This window comes from Callorhinus ursinus, unplaced genomic scaffold, assembly GCF_003265705.2.
Source record: "Callorhinus ursinus isolate GAN/ISIS: 27379988/994484 unplaced genomic scaffold, GSC_fseal_2.0 scaffold54, whole genome shotgun sequence".
Taxonomy (NCBI): Eukaryota; Metazoa; Chordata; class Mammalia; order Carnivora; family Otariidae; genus Callorhinus; species Callorhinus ursinus.
Window position 1 is genome coordinate 2,620,216 of NW_027397116.1, and position 13,376 is coordinate 2,633,591.

Consider the following 13,376-nt stretch of genomic DNA (forward strand, 5'->3'; position numbering starts at 1 on the left):
GGTGGCAAGTCTGGGAGAGGAGGGAGCGGGAGATTATCCTTCATAACACATAATGTTGCTTCATTTTTTTCTTGCAGGGTAATGTACATTACTGTTGTCTCATTTGTGTGTGTGTGTGTGTGTGTGTGTGTCTGTGTGTGTGTTTAAGACACCCTTTAATGGCTTAGGTGCTAGATGAAAGTTCTGGTTAAAATAAAACAAGCAGTTTTGTGAACCCGCGGAGAGAGACCGTGTTTTGGTAACAGCGTTCAAAGTGCTTTTTGAACAAACTTAAATGTCTTTGGATGCAAACAACGCAGAGAAGCCAGAAAACATAGCTCTCCGATTCAAGTAATAAAATCATGGGGGCTGGAGGAAGGGGACAAAAAAAATTAAGTAAAGAAGGAAGATAAAAGCTATCACTTCATGTTGACCCTTTTACCGAGATAAGGTGCAAAACATAAATAATCCACATAGAGCGTGACAAGTCCACTTACTTAATTCATTATTTATTTTACTTATTGGAGAAGCTGCCTAGCCTCTGGGCATATTTACAAGTGTGATAGAAAAAAGACAGTCCCTGCCATTACTGTTTACAATCCACAATAGATAATATATAAACGAGACATACTGTTTTTGTAGGCAGACGCTTGCATCAGATATACTTTAAACAAACAGGAGGAAAACAATTAATATGCATGGGAAAGGGTGAAGATAAATCAGCTTTTGTAGCATAGGAAGGAAAATCATACAAATCAAGGTCCTGGAAACAGAGTCGATCCGCATTTGGGTGTTTTTGCATCGGAACGCCCCATTCTGGAAGCCAGACGTGGCTGCAGCGGAGTCAGGCCCGGGTGAGCGGTGCTGTGACTTCCTTGTTCCACAAGCCGAGCCTGGGCAGCGCCCAGCACCACCCCTCACCTTCATGGGCCGCCAGCCGGAGGGAGGTAAATGAGAGAGGTGGCAGGGCCACAGATCACAGGCTCTTGTTAGATGCGGTCTGACCCTGGGCGTCGTTTTATCTGAGTCCTCTTGGATTTAATGTGATTCCCTTCACACCACCCCTCTCTGGACAGATACTAATAGTGTTATGTTATCATCATGATTGCTCGGGGCTGACCTAATACCCTTCTGCCCTGAAACCGTAGGGCCTTAGCCACGGCTGCTGCATTTGCAGCCTTCCCGGCCCCTCACTGACATAGCTGCCCCGGAGCCTTGCAGCTACGGAGAAGGGAAGGATCCCTTAGGGTCCCCACTGCCCTCCCCACCTGCGTCTTCCTTGTGCTCCCCGCCCTGCCAGCCCGCCCGGGGTGCTGCCCATTCTCCCAAGGAATTAAAATCAGACTGCTCACATCTTCTGATTTCAGAGGGAGGTGGGGAAGAAGTCAGGCTCCGAGTTGAGGGTAGTGAGACCTGCTGTGCACCTGTCCTCAGCTTCACTGTATCGCTTTTCTCCTGTTGGACATGGAAGTGGGAGGAGAGCCAACGTCTCTGACCTTGAGTGAACGGGTTTTCAGAATCTGTGAATAATTTCAGGAATGATAGGTGTAGAACAGGCAGAAGGCCCACTGTGGCTTCAGCGCTGCTCAAACCTGCTTGTTTTTGTTTTGTTTTGTTTTGTTTTTTTCTCAGTCTGTTGTTTTCTGTCAGCCACCCCAACACGCTAAAAACGAGCCCTCTCTAACGATCAGTAGGCTGGAAAGAATCAACGGCATGGGCACCGTGGACGCACATGATGTGCGCGGTCTAGAGAAGGTAGAGCCACGATCTCACGGGTGTCCTCCCCGGGCTTGATGGCAGCAGAAAGGCAGGAAAGGAGGTCCAGAAGGATGTGATGAGGGCGACTCTGGGAACGACGTAAAGAGTGGGAAATCGATTTTATGGTGCTCAACCTGCTCATGTGGGGTTAAGAACTCGAAGAGACTTCAAGAGCCCCGACCAGTTTTTTCACAGAGAAGGAAACCAGACCCAAGGTGGGTGTAACTCAGTGCGGGTTCATGCGGTTTGTGGCCGATCCGGGACCCGCAGCCAGTCTTCCTGATAACACGTCCACGTCACAACACTCCCGTTAGAATGTCCGCAGCTGAATGGCGTTGGCTGATTTTGGGGGGGAGGGGTTGTTTTTCGGCGCCGTGTTCTCTCTCCCTCCTTAGACTGTTTGTAATCACCTCATTCCTGGAGTTTCCTTCCTCAGGTCCATTGTGCTATCGTTCAGGTGAGGGTTGTTTGCTTGGATCTGGTAGAATTTGAGTGGAGCATCGTCGTGCGGCAGTTCGGAGTGTGGACTCTGGACTCTGGCTGCCAGGGTTCGAATCACAGCTCTTCTGCCTCTTCTGTTAAGTGACTTAGACATAATTATTTAAACTCTCTTTGTGGCTTATCCTAATCTATATAATAGGAAGAATAAGCAGGCTGTCTACTTCGTAGGTATCTCCCTCCTAGCTAATCTACGGAAAGCACCGGAAACCATGTCTGGCCCGTGTTGGGCCGCACAGTAGGTTCTTGTTGCCGTTATTTATTTCCTTCATCCTCCAGCAGTGGCCTTGAGCTGCCTAGAAGGTTATACAATTTAACCTCCCATTCCGCTGAGGAAGGAACCCCCATGGAACAGTCTTTGATAATGGTGACCCAGCTCCCTGGAGTGCTGCCACCTTGCAAGCCTGCTCTCCACTTCCTGCAACGCTCACCCTCTGTCTCCTGCAAACTTGTACGCAATAGTCTATTCCTCCTTCTGCTTGGGGAGGTTTCTGGGCTGCTCACTGAGTGTTCCTCCTCTTGGCTTCCTGGAGCCTGTCCTTGTGGGTTGCTGGGAGATGTGGCCAGGGGCTCCTTCAGGGATGTCCTGGTCATGTGTCTCCCGAGGGCTGAGGTCACTGCCATCAGCCCCCTGCAGGACCCAGCCTGGGTCCACAGCTGCTCACCTTGGACTCACAAGGTGGCCACGCTGAAGGACTGGTACACGTGAGAGCTGTGGAAAACAAAGTTTACCATTCCCCTCTTCCTTTCTCCTTAAGCATAATATGATTGCACGAAAGCTTTGAAAAGGGAGCGCTTTTTGAACTCGACTTACTGTTGAAACTGTCTGGACCAGAGGGCCAGGGCTGTGCCTCATATCTGCTCTGCTCTTCCACAATGCCATAGGGATTGCCCAAATTTGTTGTAGGGGCCTGTGGACGACCGTAAGCTTGGGAGGGAAGCATCAGCCTCCTGTTCATGGCCACCATCCGTGGGCACAAGCTTTCTTGTCATGCAGTGCCCTAGGGAGGTCTGGGCTCCCTTGGATGTAGCTTGGGGGGCAGGTCTTTGTCTCAGGGGGATGTGTGTTTGGGGAGGAAGGGTAGCCGTTCGTTGTTTCCTAGCCTGTCAGGACTTGGAAAGGCCCAAACGTTTGGGGCCGGGGATGGTTGCCCTCAGTGTCTTGGAGAGAGGCGTGATGTGAACACCATGTTGAACGTAGGTCCATGCCTGCTGGCCCCAAGGCCTCCTGCCGGCGTCCTCCCAGCCTCACAGGTGACAGGAGGCCGCGTCGTCTGTCTTTAGGGATGGCAGCCGTGGGCAGGAGTTAACTCTCAGGCCGCTAATACGCAGCGCCTTCTTTCTGTCTCCTCCTGGGAGGCGAGAGAAGCAGCAAGGAGAAGGTTGAAGTGTGAGTGTGGGGAGGGGGTACGGGGCGCGTGGGGGTGGGGAGGAGAGGAGGAACAACTGTAAAAAATGTTAATTTATTAATCACTGAATATATAGCAGTTCATCTGAAATGCTGTTGCTATGCCAACACCCTGGGAGTTTATTTTCTTAATCCAAGAGAGGAGCTCTCAGTCCCCTGCTCCCCTGCTGTGTCATTTGAATTTGCTTCTGCCACCATGGTATCTGTTTTAGAAGGTGGGGGGGCGAGGGGGCGGGGGAGGGGCCCGGCTGAGCCACCAAGGCGGTCATATGCAAAGCAGTGAGAGGCCTTTCTCAGTACGACTTAGTAAAAATGACACAAATTAATATACTCTACTTAAACCAGACCAAGATTAATGGTTCTCTTTCAGTGCAGCTTAGCCCAACTGTCACTCGACAGGCGTTTGTCGGACAAAATCAACACTAATCAACATTTATTCGTCTCTTGCCCTTGGGTCTGAGGAGCGTGAGCGGGCTGCGCCATTCCGCCGCGCGCCTCGCCACGCTTTTCACCCTCCATCCAGCTTCGCCATATATCACCCTTCCTCCTGGTGCCTCTCCTCGGACGGATCCGCACACTCAGCCATCAGGGTACATTAGAGGCATGATAGATTTTCTGTTTTAATTTACATCTATTATATTACAACATAACAGATTTTGATTCAGGAGAGACCAGCGTCTCCTATAGCCAGACTCCTTGGGAGGATTTCTGCATTAACTTATTAAGGTTCGTTAGGATGCAGCTTCGGATAGACTCCCTTGCTCGTTCTCTCTCCCTCTCTCTCTCTCTCTCTCTCTCTCCTCCTCTCTCCCCCTCTCTCCCCCTCTCTCTGTCTCCCTCTCCCTCTCCGTCTCTCTCTCTCTCTGTCCCTGGCACGCTCAGTAAAGATACCCTGGTGCACCTTGCTCACACGCGCACAGCCCCTCTCTAGACTTGGCTGTCTGTGCTGGGTCACATGAGGATGGCTGGGGTCCTCCCCCACTTTCTGATTGGACTTTGATCAGCCAACAGTGGGACCCGAGAGCTCCCTTCCCTTCCCCAGCCTTGGTCCACGGGCCTGGACAAATCCGGTGGCCTAGCTGGTGGGAACCCCCTCTGAGGCTTTCTTCTTAACCCCCAGCATCATCCCCCCCCACACACATTTTGATCTAAGTTACAGTTCGATTTTAGTTTTACAGGTCTACAGGGTCAGGAGAAAAAAGAAGGGGAACGTGAAGTTGGTTGGGCTGACCGAGGAGAAGATGGAAGGACTAAGTCTGAGAGGGACTGGGCTCCTTGCTACGTGACCATCTTGAAAGCGTGTTATTCCAGCTTGGAACAAGGTGGATGAGTCCAGCTTTTGTCTAACATGTGAGATACGAGTATTTATGGTTGCCTGGGAGAGTGCCTTTCCACCTCATTTATGGAATTGGCTTTTTATGTTTATTTGTTTTCTTTCTTTCCTGTCTCACTGGAGATGTAGTGTTAAGTATGTCTCTTACGGTGGCATAGTATGTCCCCTTGAATTTTGGTGGGACAAAGCCACCTCAAGCTTTGGATACCTAATCACCTGTTCACTGGCTGCAGAGATGAGCCTGAGAAGGGGACAGGACTCCTCCCCTCTGCTCAGATCCGTCTGCCCTCTATTACTTTTCGTGGGGACACTGTGGCTTTGTCAAATGCCCGGGGTGACTGTGTCTTTCTCCTCAAATTGGCCGGAACCCTGGATCCCTGGCCACTTACGAGGCCCGAGTTTTTTTTTTTTTTTTTTTCTACCACACTGTGGATCCTAAACTGCAGTGAGGTTCCTTTTGTGGCCAGAATACAGAGAAGCCATGGACTGAGTTGGGGATGTGCGGTTTGTTGTGTGTTTGCATGTGGCTGCTGAAGTGTAGGATGTGCTAGGAGGAGGGCTTAGTACTTCCATTTTGGTTTCTTATTATGCAGCTATAAAGTAAATGACGCTTAGTATAACTTTGTACTTAGAGACTGTAGCTCAATTTAAGAAACAAAACTCCACCAACAGGAGTGCTAGGTATCTTGAGCTTGGGAAACTGACCTCGTTAATTTTAATGAGGGGAAAAATTCTCCAGCTGGGGCTGGGAAGAAAATGAAATACCAATGAGGTTATCACTTTGGATGATCTCACTGAATTCAGAGTAGAATCGGAATGATGCTGGAGAATTTTCTAAAATCCCATGGAGAGATTTAGAAGAGAAGAGAATGCATATGCCCTTGAAGGTATTAAGAGAGTATTTCCCCTGGTGGGCAGAACAGAACTCTGTATGGTCTCTCCTAAAGGGGCTATTAGAGAGCAGTTAATATATTAAAAAGTTGGACTAAAAGAAAATTGGAATAAAAAGTGAACTCACATGATCCTTATGCGGGTCTAGCCTGAAAACAACGGAGCAGGTCTTATGGTGGCCAAGACCGTTGAGAAGAAGCCAAGGGCTTCTGAGTTCAAGTGCCTGCTAGGACACTACCTTCCCGTGGGACTTGGGGCATCTGTTTATCACCCAAAGGGAGGAGGTGGGCTGAGGGAGTCCTGTTATACAGTAGGCTCCTCTTTGATTTGAACGGTAAGTTGATGACTTTAGCCCTGCTGTTGAGCTGACTGATTATGACCCAAGAGGTTAGGGTGATGGTGGGACGACTTTGCCCTCAGTTCGGAGAACCTTGCCAAGTTGCGCTGGCATTTGGTCGGGGACCACAGAAAGACACACACCACCGTTGAAGGTATCTGGCCCAGCCCGCCACACAGCTCATCCTGGGAAAAAGCTCATTCCACCAATGAATTCTTCAGAAGCATGGGGCCCAGAGCACAGGCTTTCTTCTCCCAAAGCTCGAGCTTGCTCTTGCTGACTCAGGCTCTTTCCCCCATCTTTCTGGCATGTCGCTGCACTCAGTAGAAGATTTGTACAGCCATCAGGTAAAATTTAAGTGTCACCAAAGGGACACTTCCTGAGTAAGTGGGGCCATCTTGCTCTGGGGGTCATCTGGGTCTCCGGGGAAGGTGGAGGGCAACCATTCATACTTAGAGGCTCCTTTGAAATTCAGCCCTTTTCTCTCCAAGCCCTAAGACCCTTGTGCTGCTGCTGTGGCTGTGTGTATGATGGGAAATGCTGGTTGCCAAGCAGCAGGGAAGGGGCATAATCGTGCTGCCTAGCAACAGCTGCAGCGTGGCCACTCCCGCCGATTTCTGCGCCTCTTCCTGTTTGGTCTGCTGGACAATACGGATGGTTTCTGTGGGTCACCCCCTGCCCTGGGCACAATGAGGTGTAGGGAAACAGAGTGAACCAGGGTGGATCAATACACAAGGACATGCTCTAGAATGATCACTCTCTGCACCGCCTAGCGCCGGGCCCTCGTTTTTACACAGCGTTCCCTCAGTTTCCCCTCTGAAGTTCTAGCGCTCAGCTGGCCCTGGGGGTTGATGGCTAAGAGAGAAGAGGAAGCTCAGAAAAGTACCAGACTTCTCCGGGTGCTGCCTCTTCTGCACTCTGCGTGTGCGAATATAACATAAAACGGTCAATTTTCTGATAAGGACACACATACACACGCGCAAGTAGTGAAAAAGACAAGAGGAGCAGAGCACGACTCCCTATTGTTCTTCGGGGCCTGAGGAACAAAGCCATCGGGAGGGAGGGAGGCAGGCGGTCCCTGCTGGCTCACCGGCCCTCCCAGCCCGGACCCGCACCCCTCACATGTGACCCTCCTCCGTGAGGTCACCTGCTTCCTGCGGATTCTAAAAACGCTCGCTGGGCTGAGGCCTCCTGAGTCCGTCCGGGCCTGTGCTCTTCTTGCCACTTGTGTGGAGAGAGCCCCGGGAGTTCCCGGAGCCCAGCGCGTCGGGGAGGTAGTGCGGGGCAGCAAGAGAGAAGGGGAGTGTGTGCTCACTCCCTCACACCCTCCTGGGCGCGTCGGTGTCTGTCTGCAGGAGTTGGATTGTAGCCGAGGCACGAGTGGCGTCCCATGACCCCAGTTCAGTCCTCCTTCCCGCTCCAGCCCAGTGGGTTTGCACAAGCCATTTGTCCCACCTGAGCCTTCGTGTTCTTGTGTGTGGGGGGGGAGCCGGAGCTGCTCCACAGAGTGGGTTGGAAGGTTCCAGAAGGCATAGGCGTGTTGGTGTCTCTGACGTGCAGCGGGTGTGAGGTAATTGTTGCCCTGACCCTCCTCCCCGCGGTTAAAGAGCAGGAAACCCGGAGGAGAAAGGCAGGCTCGTGCGGTGCGAATGTCGACGTCTTGGGGTTTGTCTTACGTCTTCCAAAGGAAGAGCCATCATTTTCCTCCATTGAGGTTAGAGAAGACTAGAAACTGCCCTCCCTTAGTGCTTCGCTCGGTTCATGGGGAGCTCAGAAGGTATTATTTTCTGTGGTTTCTTAGACAATCCTTACATCAGTTAGGATGGTTTGCTCCCATTTCACAGTTGCTGAGACAGTAGTAAAGAACAGGGAGAGTCATTGTTTGGGGTCCTAGAGACCACTGCTTCCAAGGTGGACCAAAATCCTAGGGCCTGAGGAGCTAAGTGAAGCCTTCGGCAAAGCGAAAGGGGATGGAGTGTAGTGTAGGGAGTCCCTGTGGAGTGAGAAGGTTCTAGGAGCTTGAGACTTGAATTTTAGACTTTGGAATCACCAGTGAGTGCCCTCTGGACAGATTGCAGCGTGGCTTCTGGAAGCCTAGCAGAGCTGGGGGGCCCAGCAGGGCTGACATCAGGCGTGTGGCTTCTCTGCTCTGTCCAGCTTTGTGTGTCTCCTGGTTCACAGAGCGGCACGGGGGCTCCAAGGGGAAGGCTGTAGGTTTTCGGCTTGCCTCTCTCACCGAAGACCTGCTAAGCGTGCTCATTCTTCAGTTTCCCCAGCGCAGATGATGATAATGTTGACCTATTTCTTGGAGGAAGTTGAGTGTTAGCAGTGTTCACCTTTGACCTCTCTGGAAATGCTCCACTCAGTGGACTGCTCCTTGCCCAGCGCAGGTCCTTGGGAAGGATGTGATAGCGCCAGCGTGCAGGACAGTCGGTACTTCCTTTTGTGGGTTACTTGGGTCTGAAAGCAAACACGGGCACAGTCTTCTGGACAAACAGCCGTTAATAGCATCACTTCTCTGTCGGGGGAGGGACTTGGGCTCACAGCACCCTCTCTGGCTTTCCCTTCTGGCCTCTCCAGGATACCAGCATCCTGCTCCATTTCTTGTTCTCTGTGCAGGGAGAGACACCATCCCTCAAAAAGAGCCCCTCAGGGCAGCCTTCCGGGACTTCAGGCAGAATGCTTGAAGCAGTGTGGTTCTAAAATTCCACACCACCTGTCCTTTCCGTGGTCTCCTCTCTGAGCGGCGTCTCTCACGTTTCATGGCCCTGGGCCACAGTGCACTTGTGATAGTCATCTTGGCCTTTTCCTTGGAGGATGGGGGGCAGGGAGGAAGGAGAAGGGAGAGGGGAGGAGGGGAGAGATGTGGGCGGGGTCCGTTCACCCTTCTATCCGTCGTTAGAGGGGTCCAGCGGCCCCCACGACGGCACCCCGGGGACGGACTCGGGCCAGGAGGACAGCCAGGGACTGAGTGTAGACCAGTACAGCAACTGGGCCTTCTCCCCACCAGACACGCTTCCTCAGCTGCCCTCCCCCTTGGCTGCTTTGGGAACAACCCACCTTCTTGTGCCGTGGTTCCACGTGGTTCTCTCTGTGAGACTTGGCAGAAGCCTTGGTTGCCACGAAAGGCTCAGTGGTGTTCCCTCAGCTATACTTTGGGTGGGCACCCAGGAAGAAACCAGGGTCGCAGGCCTGAGGAACAACTTCCAGGCTTCCGTATCTCCCAGGGCGCTTTCTTCCCCGGGGCTTTCAAGAATCTCAGCTCTTAGTCTGAGTCAGAGAACACTGTGAGGAAGGAGCTTTCATTGTCTGCTGAGTTTCAGCCCCTCCACGTGGTGCAGGCTTGTGGATTTGCCTCCTTCTCATGACACATATCACATACTATGTTCAGTTTTGCATGGTCACGGTGACTTTTGGTATTCAGCTAACACCCTTCCTTTAAGGAAGTTAGAACACTTGATAAGTTTTAAGCCTTTGGGCCTCACAAATACCCCTGGAAAATCGAGGTCCGGTGAGATAAAGTACCTTGATCCGTTATGTAACGTACATGCTGCTTCTGGGATGTTCTTCCTCCCCTCCCCCTCCCCCTCTCTCCCATTTTGTTAGGAAATTATTTGACTGTGCAGGTCAGCAGGATCCTGCTTGCATGTGATAAGCCCATGCCTAGCACTGCTTGTTTCTCTCAGAGGCGCTCACGTGCATGTCCCACATTCCCGTCGCCGTCCGTCTGAGAGACTGTGCGTGAGGAGTCGGTAGTGACACCAGTCAGGACTGAGGGAACTGAGGGCAGGCTGCTTCCATCTTGTGGAGCCCGAGTCCCAGACAGGAGACGTGTCCTGCCAAAGGGGATGTGACTGTGAATAGGAAGTGGAACTAAACATGGCCCCCAGATATTTCAGTTGGCTCCCACCTGCATCATTCCCTGGTTTGAGCTCAGGCTAAGGCATCGAGGGCATCACAACATTTTTCACATGCAGAACCACCCCAGTATGTCTCAGGGGTTGGTTCGGTGGTGAAATCCTTGAGGAGTGACAGGGAAGCTTGTTGGGAGCGGTGCTTGTGGTCTCGAGGCCGGAGGACTGGCACTGCACCCTTGTTTCGTGAAGTCTTCCCAGGTGGTTAGTGCTCGGTGGACATTTATGGACTCCAGTAGGTTCCTTCAGTATCAACAAGGATGTAGTGGACAGGTGCCACTTGGCCCAGACAACAGTAGACGTGATGAGGTGTTACCAGAAAATCTGGCAAAAATGAGCTGCCCTCAAGGAGCTCACCGTCTGGTGGTAGAGGGAGGACCTACCTTCTCCTCTGCTCTGACTGGTGTCTCTGTGACGGCTCTGAGTCTCCTTCTTAGCCTTTTCCCAGCCCAACTGGTCCAGAGGAAAGGATGGGGAGGCGGGCTTCTGCTGTGATGGAGGTGATGTTTTACTTTAAAATAAAGTATGGAAGCAACTGATTGATGGATTATAAACTGGGAGGTCCAGGATAAAGCTTCATTCTGGGAGCATCAGTGTATTTCACTGGGAGCCTCCTGGGCATTAATTCTGCCGTTAATTTTGTTATTAGAGACCTAGCCAAACAAAGGGAGGTGGCGAAGCTCGAGGCTGGTTTAACCTTGATGAAACAGTGATTTCACCAAGGATGATGTTCCCCCATCTATCTTCATCCATCAAGGCACTGCTGAAATATGCTAATGAAACCTGAAGAAAGGAGCACAGAGCAGTTAAATGGGGCATTGCAGAAGCTCTCCGTACCCCCGTGACAGGGCGATACTACTTACTGTCCAGATTTAGTAGAGGAGGGAGAGAGATGCTGACTGGTATCATGGGGAAAGACAGCGCGGAGGTGGAGGGTCCACCTAGCGGAGACGAATGGCAAGGTGCAGAGGTAGACACTCCGGAGTGGGATGGAAAAGCTTGGTCTTTGGTGGAGGGCGTGGGTTCCTTTATTCTCTTTGACTCCCCCTCTAGCCAATCCATACAAGAAGCAGGTATATGGCTACGTCAGACTTTGTGCCAAACCAGCTTACCTGTCATGCATCACCATGTTGGTTTCCAGTGGCTCAATGGGCTCATGCCTTTTTAAAGTTTATAATTTATCAGGTATTTATTGCATATATTATTTACAATACGTGATTGGGCGTGCTACCAAGTTATTTTATACACTTGAATCTAATTAAATTCTTACAAATATTCTATGAAGAAGCACAATTATGGGATATAGTTGACAGATGAGATTTGAGAGGTTAAATTCATGTCAGAAATCACATAGCCGGCCAGGGGCATCACTGGGATTCAAACACATGTCCATCCAACTTGAGAGCCTTTGCATGAAACGTCCATGGTCTGATGGCTGTCATGCAGGTGTCCCTGGGAATCCCTGCCGCCTGTTGGAGTAGTTTGGCTCACTTACGTATTTATATATTCTTCAGATTTACTTTATTTTAACTTTAGAATTCCCTTCACGCTTCTTTCTTTCCTAAATAGACCATAAGCTCTGTGAGGCCAAGGGCAAGGCACTGTCTCTAGTCCCCAGAACTATGGAGTGCTTTACTTTATAACTCACATGTCCATTGTTGCTCTCCCTTGCTTCTATATGGAGAGCTTATTTTGGCACGATGCTTCCAGTGGATGCGAAAATAAAGCTGGCTAGCTGCTTTCTGGTTTTCATACATTAGATGAAAGCCATTGACGGTTTTATTTGTCTTTACAAGTTAATCCTACAGGAATCACAGTAAGATTTCTGTTGCTTTCAATTTATTGGTGGAGCCAGCTCTGTTTCTACTAGTTCACTGGTTTCGTCCTATCTTGCCCATATCGGACCACACACTGGAAGAAGTAAACAACAAGTGAAATTTTATTATTACTGATGAAACAACTTCTTCTTCTTCTTCGGGGTTGGAGCTGCGTACAAAATTGTGCTGATTCTAGGCAGTTGAGGTAGCGAATTGGCCTTTCCCAAGGTGCAGATCCTCAACTACGAGGCACAAGAATTCCCGAATCTAAAATGATTCTCGGCCCCTTCCCCTTTGTCTACAGAGGTGGAGGAAGGCAGAAGCAAATAAGTGAAAAGAAAGATGTTTTTAAAAATTTAGGTAAGATGCTAGGTTAACACGAAATCCCTGAAAGAAACCGTGCTGGAATATCCACTCCATCTTGGCCTTAAAATCTTTTGTGCCATTTGTCAAGCCAGCTCTGAACTTTGGGGCTCTAGGCTGTCATTAAAGAGTTAATAACTGAAGGCCCTGCAACTTCCGGGATGTTGTGGGGGTCAGAGAAACTCGCCAAAAGGTAACATCAGCCAGTGGAGTCAGTTGGGCCCCCCGTCTGGCAGATCTGTCTTTCTCAGCTGCTCCCCCTCTTTCCAGTCTTGGAGTTCATCTACAGTAAATCTTTCTCTTAATAAAGCCGTTTTTCAAATCTGACTTTGGACTAGGGACTGCTTTTTCTCCAAATGCAACAGCTGTTCAACATGGTGCATTGGGCACGGTGTATATCTCTTTGTTTAGTTTTGGGTTTTTAATATGAGCAGAGACACGGAGGAGCGGGAGGGCCCTACCCATTCTTTCTCTCTAGGCGACCGGCAGCCACTGGGCTTGGAGATAAGGCCTCCAGGCTCCCCGGGCTGCTCGCCCTTGAAGGCGAAGCCCATTGTCCCCTAATAAGCAGTACAGGGTCCCCCTTCCTTTTCGCGAGATGAAATTGTGGCGCTCTAGGTGTCAGCCAGCAGAGGCCAGACCTTTTGGCCCCTATCTGTCCCAGCTACATGGGGAAGGCATTTTTTTTGCCCCCTTGCTCACTTGTCCCTTCTGCCACTGCCTCTGTTCCCAACGCACTGGGGAGCATTAACTCCCTGCAGGGGAAAAAGTTCACAAAAGAAATGAATTATGCATATGGAATTCATTTCCTTGATGAATAGGGAATCTGAACAAACTCCATGGATGTTTGATTTTAAGGCAGGGGGGAAGGAGGGGCTTAGGGCTAAACAGTATTGGGGGAGTGATCAAAAAGAATTTGGAGTAAGAGTTGGGAGGCAGATAATGGCAGAGGACTTGGGTCTGAAATATTAAGGACAAAGTAAGTGGCCCTTTGAAAATAGTTCATGGCCCATTATTCTTGCCAGCACATCCACAGAGATACATATGACACTTCCAGTGAACACACGGATTTGTCAGC

General features: G+C 50.5%; 1 protein-coding gene across 2 annotated transcripts in view; it reads left to right on the forward strand.

Moving 5' to 3' along the window:
• Positions 1 to 13,376, forward strand: part of PBX1 (PBX homeobox 1) — a 279,581-nt gene that overhangs the window by 64,102 nt on the left and 202,103 nt on the right. The gene's annotated exons all lie outside the window — the stretch shown is intronic.